General features: G+C 35.8%; 1 long non-coding RNA gene across 2 annotated transcripts in view; it reads right to left on the minus strand.

The window, feature by feature from the left end:
• The window catches only part of LOC101794455 (uncharacterized), an 85,629-nt gene that overhangs the window by 49,764 nt on the left and 23,604 nt on the right, over positions 1–12,261 (minus strand). The window contains exon 1 of one of the 2 annotated variants that reach the window (XR_011809034.1): positions 10,918–11,034. The exons of the other annotated variant lie outside the window; for it this stretch is intronic. This is a non-coding gene — a long non-coding RNA (uncharacterized lncRNA). Of the gene's footprint in view, positions 1–10,917; positions 11,035–12,261 lie in introns of those variants that run through there. 2 annotated transcript variants of the gene reach the window in all.

Genomic DNA, 12,261 nt, shown 5'->3' on the forward strand with positions numbered 1-12,261 from the left:
CTGCAGCCTGACAAATGTAACATCAGTGCCCACCATGGTTGAGCACTTCCCAGTTAGTCTGGAGGTTGTATGGACACTTTCCGTTATTGCCATCATCTGGCTGACCCCATATGCTCATATGGCTGTCTGACCCCTTTCTCCTTTCCTTAATATGAAGCACCAAAGTAACAAGATGACCCAATTCCACATGGTCCCAGAGGGACTGTCTTGTCTGAGAGTCGGCATGGTGTGGTGCCAGCACCTGGGAGCACAATTCAAAAACACCTTTCAAAACTGCTGCCCCAAGGTGCCATAGCAATTTTTCAGGATAGACAGCAAGAGATCCTCGTAACCCTTTCCTCTATTTTAGCCCTCTGGTACCTATGAATCCCTCTGTTGCTCTTTGGGGTACCTTCACTTAATCTACTTTTTGGCTAATCTAACTGAGAAGAAGAAAAATACCATTGCAAAATAGGACCCAACAGGTGGGTTTCCGTTTAAAATAAAAAACAACACCTACATTGATATTTATGGAGAGTGAATTATATCTTATACTATTACCCTGAGATTCAACAGCAGCAAAATCAAATTAAGAAACATTAGAAGACTATTTTTCTAGCCCATTAATATCCACGTCTATTTTTCCTTTATAACTCTATGCTGCTATGCTGTCCTTTCCTTCTCTACTATTTGGTCTTCCAGATACAACAGATGTTATATTTTGAAAAAGAAAATTTTACAATTTTGTGGAGAAAAACCTTTTCAGCAGTAACATCAGTTTCTTGTTTTCCACATTGAGCGTTAGCAGAACCATTTATCGGCGTGTTTGGATAAATTCCTAACCTTTTTTTTTTTTTAATATTAAAATAAATAACATTCATCTGTTCTTAATAATGACAGTGTTATCAGATATTCTTTTTCTGATAAAAGACCTAGGATGATAAATGAAGGCTTAGAAATATTGAAATGAAGACTTAGAAATAATAGGCTTGATACATGACTTTGCCTGAAGTGTTTGTTGTTAGCATGTAGCTATAATTTTATAAAGAAAAAAGAATAACCCAGAATTCAGATAGAACTCACCATGGTCAATCAAGCATAGACTTGAGTGGTTAAAAATATAAGAACTGATGTTTTTCCAGTGATATTTTTTTTCTGTGTCCTCACAACTTGTTGTCTTTTTTTTTTATTGTTTGTTTGTTGTTGCGGGTTTTGTTTTTGTTTTGTTTATGTGTTTTGTTGTTGTTTTTGTTTGCTTTCTAGACCATGAACAAAAAAAACCTGTAGTTTGACTATGTTGGAAAAAAGAGAAGAGAAAATGGGCTAATTAGGCAAAGAAAGATGCATTTTTTTTCTGCACCAGTCAGAAAGCATAAAAGTTTGATATTGCAAACAGGTCAGGAGAAATTATTAGCAAAGTCTTTTGTATAAAGTAGGTAGCCCTTGACTAGCCACTGATTCCCAGCAGAAACTCCACAACTGCTTCCTGTTATCAGAAAGCAAAGAAGATACGTCATCTCCTAACTTGTAAGCAGGGTCTCACAGGTTGAGATTTATGCAAGACTTGTAAGGTAATGGTACCTTCTGCCAAATATTCATCACAAATGCATGTATTTAAAGTTGAGGATTTAGCTGCTAGTTTACTTCTCTTTGAAGAAACCGATAAACACTGTAGAAGTTATCTTGATTACAGGATAAAGTACAAGAACCTCTAAAAACACGAAGGTCATAAAGGAAGTAACAAAATGTAAGATTTTTCACATGGAAGCATATAGAAATATTTTTTTTTAAGTTTATCTCACCTCTTAAATACATTTCCAGGTTATTTTATTAAATGCATTAAAATGATGTTTTAGTTCACTACCTGTCTACTCGGTTGTTTATTGGACTCATTACAGTTAAGAGAAACTTTACAATAGCTTTGCAAAGGGAAATCAAGTGGCCTTATATTTTATTACTGAGATGGTCTTACAGAAGAACAGCATGGGAAGAAGAATAAAAGTATCTAGTGGGCAAGTAAAATTAGAAAGATATTTGTAAGTTAACAATTCAATGAATATTGGGAAGGCTGAGATTGAAAGGCAAGAAGAAAAGATATCTTTTGGCGTAGCAAAGGGAATTCAAAGGAAAGGAATGACAAGATCAGAGGAAGAAGCAATAAATTCTTTTGACAACTTCAAAGCCAGCACAGTTGCAGGGAGGAGGCATATGCAGGAGTTTTCATTTTGCTGCACTTTATTAATTTTCACAGTCTTTTTCAGTTATGCCCTACTTAATTTCTATCTGTAAATGTATTACCAGCATGGAGATCCCAATTATTGTGGGAATTGCAAAGATCACAATTATTATAGGAACTTGTTAAAATTTCTTTTCTAAATACATTATCTACAATGTTATGTAGCTCCCAAGCAGCGAAGAACCCCAAGGTTAAAAATGGTGCAGATCATAGTGTTTGCAGAATTCAGACCATTTACATGCACATTTGTTATCATATTTATATTGAACATCAATTCACTTTACCACATTGGAGACAGAAAATACATTATTTGAAGGCGTGGTGTTCTCTCAGTAAAAGAGATAACAGGTGTAGGCTTTTTTTTTTTTTTTCCTCTTTCTTTAGGGTAGAAGAGGTGGCTTGGAAAAGACAATGACCATGCTTGTCTTTTCCCCACTCTTTTGCACAAAAATTGGAGAAAACCCCCAAAAGATGTTTATATAGTGCCCTGGTTTCTGTGCAGATTCTTGTGGTTTAAACAATGGATGTTAAGTGGAGGCTTTCCTGGCAAGCACAGGAAGAGAGAACATATTCTACATTATTTAAATGCTGCTGAATAAGGAATGTATGATTTATGCTGAAATAGATAAAATGATACAGGTCAGACTCCCTTGTGTGACTCTCCATAACTGCACAGGAACTTTTTCTTCACTACTTGATGCCTCAGATGTATCTGTGCTGCTGTCCAACTGTCTGGTGGAAAGAGCCCAGGGGACAGAACTGAGGGAAGAGATCTGTGACTCTCCTTTTGCATATCAAATGGCTGTAGACATGTCTCTAAGAGAGGTAATGAAACCAAGCAGCTTGCTGACTGGCAAAATGGATAATGAAGAGATGATAAAGGCAGAAAATCAGAAATGAGCCATCCTTTTTCTTAATGAGTTATATATACTATTATACGTACACATATGCACGTAGGTACATATGCGTATTACTTTTATACAATTATCTGGACAGTCGATTAGAAAAAGATAGAAGGAGTAATGAGATTTTAGGGGAGAATTTCACTGTTAAATTAATGGAAGACACAAATTTAGATAACAGAAAAAAACTATTGGAATAAGTTTCATCATTATTATATTTTTTAAAAAATCAAGCAAAAAAAAAAATCCCGAGCATTCAGTATACCAAGAGCTCATGCAGTGATTACAGAACAAGAACCTTGAACAAGAAACAAGAACAAGTGCTTATGATTATGTTTACCTGCAGATGGTGACTAATTTAACTCCTGACAGGTGCTTCAAACAGAGTTTGGCATTGGGTAAGCATGTGAGTCAGTCATAGGCTATGAAAGCATGGGCATCCTTGTTTGACAAAATACAGAGAGCACTAATTTTTTTTTTCCTTTACTGTTAGACACAGCTACAGAATATTAGGCTTGAACTACTGTTGTTCTGAAGTTGACACAAAGAATTAATAGAATTTTTGACAATGATTTTTGTATCATGGTAAGATTAAAATGACTTCCATCTATTTCTCAGTGAGAAACAGCAAAAGTAATTTTATTTCTGTTCTGTTTTTCAATACTGAATCAATTAGCCTGTACCGTCTGGCTGTTCTATTCAAGGGGAGAAATCAAAGAAAAGCAGCAGAGTTACAGTGCATCTGTTTGTTTTCTTGTAGACAAAATTTATATGAGTCAGTGTAAACAGGAGAGGAATGGAAAGTGAAAAATTTAAGGAATCACTTTGTCAGCCCTTGTCAGCCAAGGACCCTTACAAGACACACTACGAATCTAATGTCCTTGGAAACCACTTCTTTCTTATTTATTTTACCTGGTTAATGCTTTGAAGCAATAACTTCAGTAAAGTGAGATACATCTCAACTGTGTTCATAAGATTTTTGTGATTACAATATCATTGCTTCCTCTGCCAATAGGTTTGGCTGCCTCACTTGATAACCTCACAGCTCAATCAACATTGAAACTGGTCTATCCAGTGTGACACAGGAAAAAAAATGTTGTATTGTCTATTTTCTGTTAAAAATGGAAAAATTCAGTTTCCAGCACTAGCTGCAATGACAGTCTATTACTAGAACACACTTCTAACTCTGAGAAAAGTAACCATATGGAAGTGCACTAAGTAAAAAAAGAATTTAGAGACTTCATTGGAACATTAGCCCAGCATCATAAATTCAAAAGGAGAAGTTTTTTGGTTTTTGTTTTAAATTTCATCAAAAATCAGTTCATAGTGACCAAGTAATGAACAGAGTCAGGTGCTTCACTGAAAGGCGCAAATATCTGGCCACATTTATAAACCATGCAAGGTGATCAGCTGCTACTTAACCTCAAGTACTTAAAGCTTGATCAAAACCCTTTAGTAAGAAAAGAAGCATTAAAATGCACTTCCCTGCTGGAGATGTATGCTGATTCAAGACAAATTCTCTCTTTTCTTTTTTTTTTTTTTTTTCTCCTTTTGTGACTTTTATATTGTATATAATTACATTCTCTTTAACGAAGGGACAAATTAATAACTATGCTTACTGTTAGAAAATTCTTGAAAATTCTTCTGTCAGTAGACAAATATTTAATCTCTGATATTGTATCTCTTTTCATTAAAATTGGCTATAGATTATGTTAAATATATGGGTAATAAAATGATATGTATCGTGTTGTAAGCATACAATTAAATATGTAGGTGAAGAGAAGAAAACATTTTCCAAGAGGAAAATCATTAGTTTTAACATCCTAGAAAACTCTTAGATCAATTCTCATTTTAAAAATATTACATTAAAATAAGCATGTTACGTATTCTGTGATTAGTTTATACCCTGAGTTACACAACAGCAGGGAATATATCATACTCCTTCTCTAAACCGTACTTTGTTGGAGGATTTCATGTCTTTTCTCACCCCCTATGTAGGAACCCTACAGAAGTTTGTGTCTTAATTCAAGGATATACTCTGTGTGAATATCCCTCTCTCAGCTCCCTCCTGTTAGATTTCTCAATGTTGTCCCCTGCAGGATCCAGAGCACTGTTTCCCATAAAACTGCCTTCCATATAGACAAATATTTTCTATAAACTTCATATAGTATGTAATGCTTCTCACTTTTACATACTTCTATCTGATAATTATACCTGAAAAAAAGTGAGAGGTGTAAGGTATTACAGGAAATTTATCAGAAGTGTCTATTCTAAATAGTCCCCTCCAAGCAAGCACAAGACAACACTCCACTGCCAGCCACTCAACACTGTTAGTGACAACAGTAACATTTGCTGCTCCTATGCTCTTCTCAGTCCATTTATAATTTATCAGCGTGAAACCCCAAAGCCATGCGTGTTCCTCATGGAGTCTACGGCAACAGGAAAATCTGAGATGTAGACATGATTCTCATGAGATATGTTGCCATGTATTTTTCTTTAATGAATTGCAGTTGTGGTTTTTGTTTTGTTTTGTTTTGTTTTAATAGAAATAAATGAGCTTCAGGTAATGTCCTTGCTGAGCATACCTGCATAAATTCTAAGTATGTATCTGTAAAAATCTTGCTTTCTAGGGTTTCAAAACTGTCTCACATGTAAGTGAGTCTAGAGAATCTCTTGGGCTTATGGAGTGCAATGTGTAAACAAGCTGCAGAAAGTCATAAGTGTGTTTGTATTGATACAGATTAAAAAATATGTACTCCTGAAAGTGTCTGAAGTTCCTTATATAAAGTAGACATTTCTACAAGATGAAGGTTAGCCCTGTTTGAGAAACTCAACAACAAAAAAGAAAAACATAAAGAATTTACTCTAAACTAGGTTATCTGGATTCCTGTTCAAGACAGTATATTTTTGTAAGTAGTATGTTTATTTCCATCTATGAATCTCTTGATACATTGTAAAATGACTTTGAAAAAGCAAGGGGGAACACAGAAAGAAATTTGACTTTTAACTAATTAAGCTTTATAATACCCCCATGAAACATTTCTTATTAATTACTGGGGAATTGCAAGCATGCTTCTCATCTTAATGTTAACTGGAGCAGTAGAAGCTCACAACCCTGAAAATAATATTATTTCTTTTAGTGCCGAAAGTGGATGTGAGAATTTTAGCTTTAGCATCTAAGTCATATATTGAGTTACTGGCAGAAATGAAACAAACCTCAAACCATCAGGCTCATTCTCATCTCTGTATTTTAACTTGGAAAAAAAAAAAAAATATATTATATATATATATATATATATATATAATAAATATAATATAATAAATATTAAATATTTAAATTAAATGTTTATTTTTATTATATAGTAAATAAAATACTAAATAATATAATAAATAATAATATGAAATAATAAGGTGTGATATACTAAATAAAATGTAATTGTAAATATAAATGTAATAAAAAAATATTTCTTTATACCTCACCTTTGCATTTTAGGATTGTTTCAATATATTTGCTGAAAATATATGATGCAGTGTGCAAATAAATATGACCTATTTCAAGAGCCTTGGGAGGTATGTTAGGAACTGAGTTGTCCTAAACATTGTAATGGTTTCAGAGAATTTTCCTGTCATTGTTGCAAACTGACAAACTCTGCTCCCAGGAGGAAGGTGGAAGCCAAAGCAATGTCTGCCAGCTGGTTCACAAAGATACCACAGTGTCAGCACATTAGGGAGCCAAAGGGCCAGATGGTGAGAAAGACCAGACCTTTGAGTAGATTCCCATTTTCATTGCTGCAATCACCTGCAGCTGTAGTTGGGCCAAGGCAGCTCATTTCTCTCCATCTTTCCAAGTGCAATTGGTCAGCCTGTAACTACTACTTGGAAGTAAAAACAAGTGATGGACTACTAAAATTTATGAAGTGAATTTCCCCTTAACATTGCTAGGTCCAGCAGCCTTATGTATTGATCCCACTCAACCAATATTTCAGCTTGTTGTTTATACCTGTATTCTGTTTTCTCTATTTCCTTTCCAATGCAGCTGTATGCAATCCTACTTCTGATGAGCTTAGTATCCACCTGCTTCTCATTGTAGTTGACAATAAAACCTTCTTCTGGATGAGAGGGTAAGTAATAATGTAATTACAACCTTTCCTGTAAATGGTTAAACTTAATGCTGCCCTGTCCCTACCCCACCCATCTGCCAATGGTCTGCATACTCACCATAACAACAAATATGAATGACATCATAAGTCAGTTCCACCAAGAGCAGAACTCCTAAATGCAATACTATTTCTTATTACTGTAGGAGAAAGAAAAAAAAAGTGGAGACATTAAATAATTTAAATTACAACCTACATAAATGGAAAAGCTAAAATTTTTCTCCATACTAATGTATTTCTCCCACTAGCTGAGAACAATCCCCAGGAAATATTTTCACATTAAAACATCTTGCATTTGTTCTCTCCTTGTTAAGTCCCTATAAACGCAGTATCTCTTGCTTAAGTATATAATTATAATGTCCTTCTTTTGAGGAGTGCTGTTATGCACAGCAGCCTGGAAGATTATATGAACCTGTTGCAGCAAGACCAGGAGGTACCTCCCTTGAACTGGGCTCAGACACTTTCTGTCACAGCAACCTCATCACATGTTGCCTTTTAAAGTAAACTTGTTTAACTGCTCCTTAACAACAAACAGCATTTTTGGCCTTCACTTTTCTTATTTGGAGCTATATCCTCTCTCTCTGACAGTTGGTTTATTCACATGTATGTTATGCTTATTTGGTTTGATGCAGTCTTTTTTCCTTACCTCATATAATCCTTTTCCCTCCATGGTGCTTATCCATTTACAGTAGTTACAGGAAGCAATGATACCTCCCTTTAGAATTTTCCCAGAGTTGGCTCTCTACAGCTTTGAATTTAATCTATAATGTTTTTTTTTTTTTCTTTCCTGTTAAGAAATTAATAGTACTGGGAAATTATTAACTCTATAAGTAATAATCCCCAATCTTCAGTGGAGATACTTCACATGAGATATCTTGGGGTAACATTTGTTGTGTTTTGTTTTTTTTTTTTCAGGCTAAATCAAATTGCTGACTCAGTTACAAGAGGAAAGTCAGGCTTCCTCTTTCCCTGTTAATGAAGTATATCCTCTAAAACATATCCTCATACTTTATCTTACATTTAAGCTGCGAAAATTTATCCCATCAACATTCCTTTTCACATAATCTTCTTAAAAAAGCTTAAAAAGGCTTAAAATAAACATAAAAAAAAAAAAAAAAAGTGAAAACTGAGACCTTTCTTCAAACATCTGCATTGTTAGCACATCCTAGAGCCTATAGGTGGTTCCTTAGCTAGACGTCTTATACTTATCCCCACATTATCCAGCTGAACACAGAGTTTTTCAAATGGAGCTATATCAAATATTGTACTCTTTCAAAAGCTTCATATCATATTCATGGCTGAAAAAATCTAAGAAAGCTATTAGATTGTTCTCATATAATCTTCCTTTGGTACACTGGCCCTGCTACTGCTCACAACATTTCCAACTTGCTTCATCTCGCATTGGCAAAGTAATCAGAAACCAACTACTTCAATTGTTAGTCTTTTAGTCTGTCCATTAAATTGCATCGCACAGGCTTGGCTTCTGTACACATAAGGAACTGGTTGAAAATTTGTCTCATGCTTTGGTAAAATAGAATAATCTCCCAGGTCTCTTTTGTTCTCAGATATTTCTTAATTCCAAAATGACAACAAAAAGGTTAAAAGAAAAAAAAAACTCCAGAGCTTTGCTGCTTGTTTGCCATACTTAGGATGTGACATTTCTCCTTCTAATATTATGTACTCTATTTTTTATCCAGTGCACACAGGTGTTCCATCATGTTTAGCATAAATTAAATCAGGTTTACTCAAGAGAAATGCAAAAGAGCTAACACTAACGTGCTGTTTCATATTCAGAGAAGAATGAAGCTGTTAAAAGAAAAAAAAAAAAAAAAAAAAAAAAAAAATTTGTTCCTAGAATTATATTCAAACCCTGTTTATATTCACATGTTTCCAAAAGAGGAAGTCCAGTGAAATACAGTTTTCAATTCCTCTTAAACATAGTAATCAGTTTCAAAGAGCTGAATAACGAGCCACCCGAGTTACAGAAAAGTTACAGACTTTAAAACAAAAGGATTTTTACATGCTGATGCAAGAGTTTTGGGGAGAGCATAAGGGTGAAACAAAGGTTAGGAAAATGTAGGCTCTGCAGCACCAAGACTATTCAGAGTACTTTGCCTACTCAGTGCCAGTGTAACAAAAATGTAACTTAAAACCTTTTAAATATAGTATTTCTGTTTAAATATTAACAGCAAAAGAGTGTAATTCTTTTCTGAGCTTTCAGAGTTAGAGGTATAGCTTTAGTTCACAAATTCACTGGTCTAAAAAATATCACTTCTTCATGACAATAAGCATGGCATTTGTTAATCTGATTGCAATACAGCATTCCAAAGAATTCCAGTTCCATGTAGCAGAAAACTTCCAACAACGGGGAAAAACAAACAAATCAAAAAAAAAAAAAAAAAACCATAGAATTTTTGTGTGCTACTCCACATCTGAAAAGTCTGTCTTTATAAAAGAAAACATCCAGATCTACACTACACAAAATTTTGCACATGACCCCTAGTAAATCTTTAGCTCTGCTATCAAGGGTGGCTTCTTTGGTGGCACTCATTTGGTATTTGGACACATTAGTTCTGAGTAGATGACAACAGAACAATAATCTTACTGGCTTCCTCCCCCTCAAGGTCAGCACCATCCTTTCCCTCCAAAATGCGAAGTCTCTAAGAGTTAGAGGGAAAATAAAGAAGAAAATATAGAAATATTTTCTTTTCCTCTATTATTTCCTCTATTATTTCCTTACTCTTACCTCCCCAGTTATGCTTGAAACTGAAATGAACAATTTGAATCCCTAAAATGCAAAAAAAATAAAAATAAAAATACAAACCCCAGAATATTTATCTCTATAAATTTTATATAGATAGAGGAAATTAAAAAAAAAAAAAAAAAAAGTGTAAAAAAGTATAGGCACCTACTATTTCAATTCTGATAAATAAATTAATTTTCTCAGTGGGTGTGGTGGTTTTACCCAGCTGGGCAGCTGAACTCCACCACAACTACTCTTTCACTCTTCCTCCTCAAAGGAAAAAGAGGAGAAAATACGATGAAAATGGCTTAAAGGTTGAGATCAGGACAGGCAGATCATTCACTGATTATTGTCACATGCAAAACAGAATCAACTTAGGGAGATTCATGTAATTTGTTACCTATCACTAGTAGACTATAGAAGTGACAAACTTAGAACAAACTAATAACAAACTAAAAGCAAACTAAAACTTCCCCCATCCATCCTCTTCCACCTCCTCCCCTCAAGCAGCAGAGGAGAATGGAGGCTGCAGTCAGTCCCTAACACTTAATTTCCACCACTCCTTCACAGTCACTCTCTGCCCCTGCTCCATGCGGGGTCCCTCCCACGGGATGTCATCCTTCCCAAAATGACCCTGTGGGGGCAGCTCTTCAAGAACTGCTTCCACATGAGTCTGTCCATCAGGAAGCAAACTGCTCCAACATGGTTTCCCCATGGATGGCAGATCCCCCCAAATCACCTGCTCCTGTGTGCACCCCTTTCCATGGGCTGCAGTGTGGAGATCTGCTCCATGTGGGACCCATGGGCTGTAGGGGGGACAGCCTGCTCCACCAGGGGCCTCTCCACAGGCTGCAGGCTGCTGCATGCCTGGTGCATCTCCTGCCCTGCTGCTGCACTAACCTTGGGGCCTGCAGGGCTGGTTCTCACCCCTCTCTCCCAGTCACAGTTGGGGAGCATTTTTTGTTGTTTGTTTGTTTTCCCTTTCTTGACTCTGCTCTCCCAGAGACCCAACCGACACTTCTCATTGGCTCAGCACTGGTCAGCAGCAGGTCCCTTTTAGAGCCAGCTGGTACTGGCTCTGATCTGACATGGGGCAGCTGCTGGACTTTTCTCAGAGGTCACCCCTGCAGCTCCCTCTGGTAACAAACCCTTGCTACATAAAGCCGATAGAGTGAGAGGAGAGAAAATTGGCACTGAAAAGTACAGAAGTGATGACTCTTGTGAAGAGGAAGGAACTAAAAGCACTTATCTCACATTGGTTTGGGTTTATTCCATATCTCAGTGTTTCTTAAAAGTGAAACTGGGCTGTGGGTATTTAGCAGTATTCATGAGGTTTGCTTATTTCTTTTAGAAAATTTGCTATCAATTTGTATGCATATGGAATTGGGGGAGGGGGGGACAGAGAGGCTGGGAAATCAGCTGAACCTTTCAAAGTAATTAGTTATGCATCAGATAAGTTGTTTGCTACAGCTGCATAACTGAACTTTTTTTTTTTTTTTGATTTGGGATTCAAATTAACTCATAAATATTGAAATTATAAGCTTAAGGAAATGGCACTATTTGATGCATGGCCTATTTCTAAGAATTAGTCTAATAGAGAAATCATGGCTAAAGCGTTACCATTTTAGTACGGCTGTACTGCTATTCTACTAACACTTCACTGACCCTCTTAATAAAAGGCCCATGTAGTGATTATGGTGCTTCTGTGCACTATTGCCTTCAACCTCCTGCTATACTATTCCCAGCACCTCATTATGTTGGATTTTCATTCAGAAGTGTTTTCCTCACTGTTAACTATTGCAGTACTAAAGCACCTCACATGAGTCTGCTTCATAGACTGCTTATACAGAATCTGTAGTATGGTTTTCCAGTGTTTTAGTTCTTTTACCATACTGGATATGAAACTGTCAAGTGTCTTCCTACCCTTACTACTTCCTAGAAAAAAGCCTATTAACCAGTAATATCAGTGTGAAACACTCAATGTGAAAATTCAGACAAACTTTTTTTTTTATTTTTTCTTTCTAACAGGCAAACATTCTTCCTACTTCTACTGGGCCCCTTTGCTGACCAGGTTCACATTTTACGGCATTCATGAAAACACAGAGGGTTTCTGTGTGTATACATGTATAATTCCACACCTTCTATGTAGAGTCTTACTTGGTACAAATGGTTTACATGTTTTTAAACTACCAACCTATCTCATAGCTGGTGTTCATGTTAACATTACTTGTTAGTAAAGTCCTT

This window comes from Anas platyrhynchos, chromosome 4 (genome assembly GCF_047663525.1).
Source record: "Anas platyrhynchos isolate ZD024472 breed Pekin duck chromosome 4, IASCAAS_PekinDuck_T2T, whole genome shotgun sequence".
In the NCBI taxonomy this organism is placed as follows: Eukaryota; Metazoa; Chordata; class Aves; order Anseriformes; family Anatidae; genus Anas; species Anas platyrhynchos.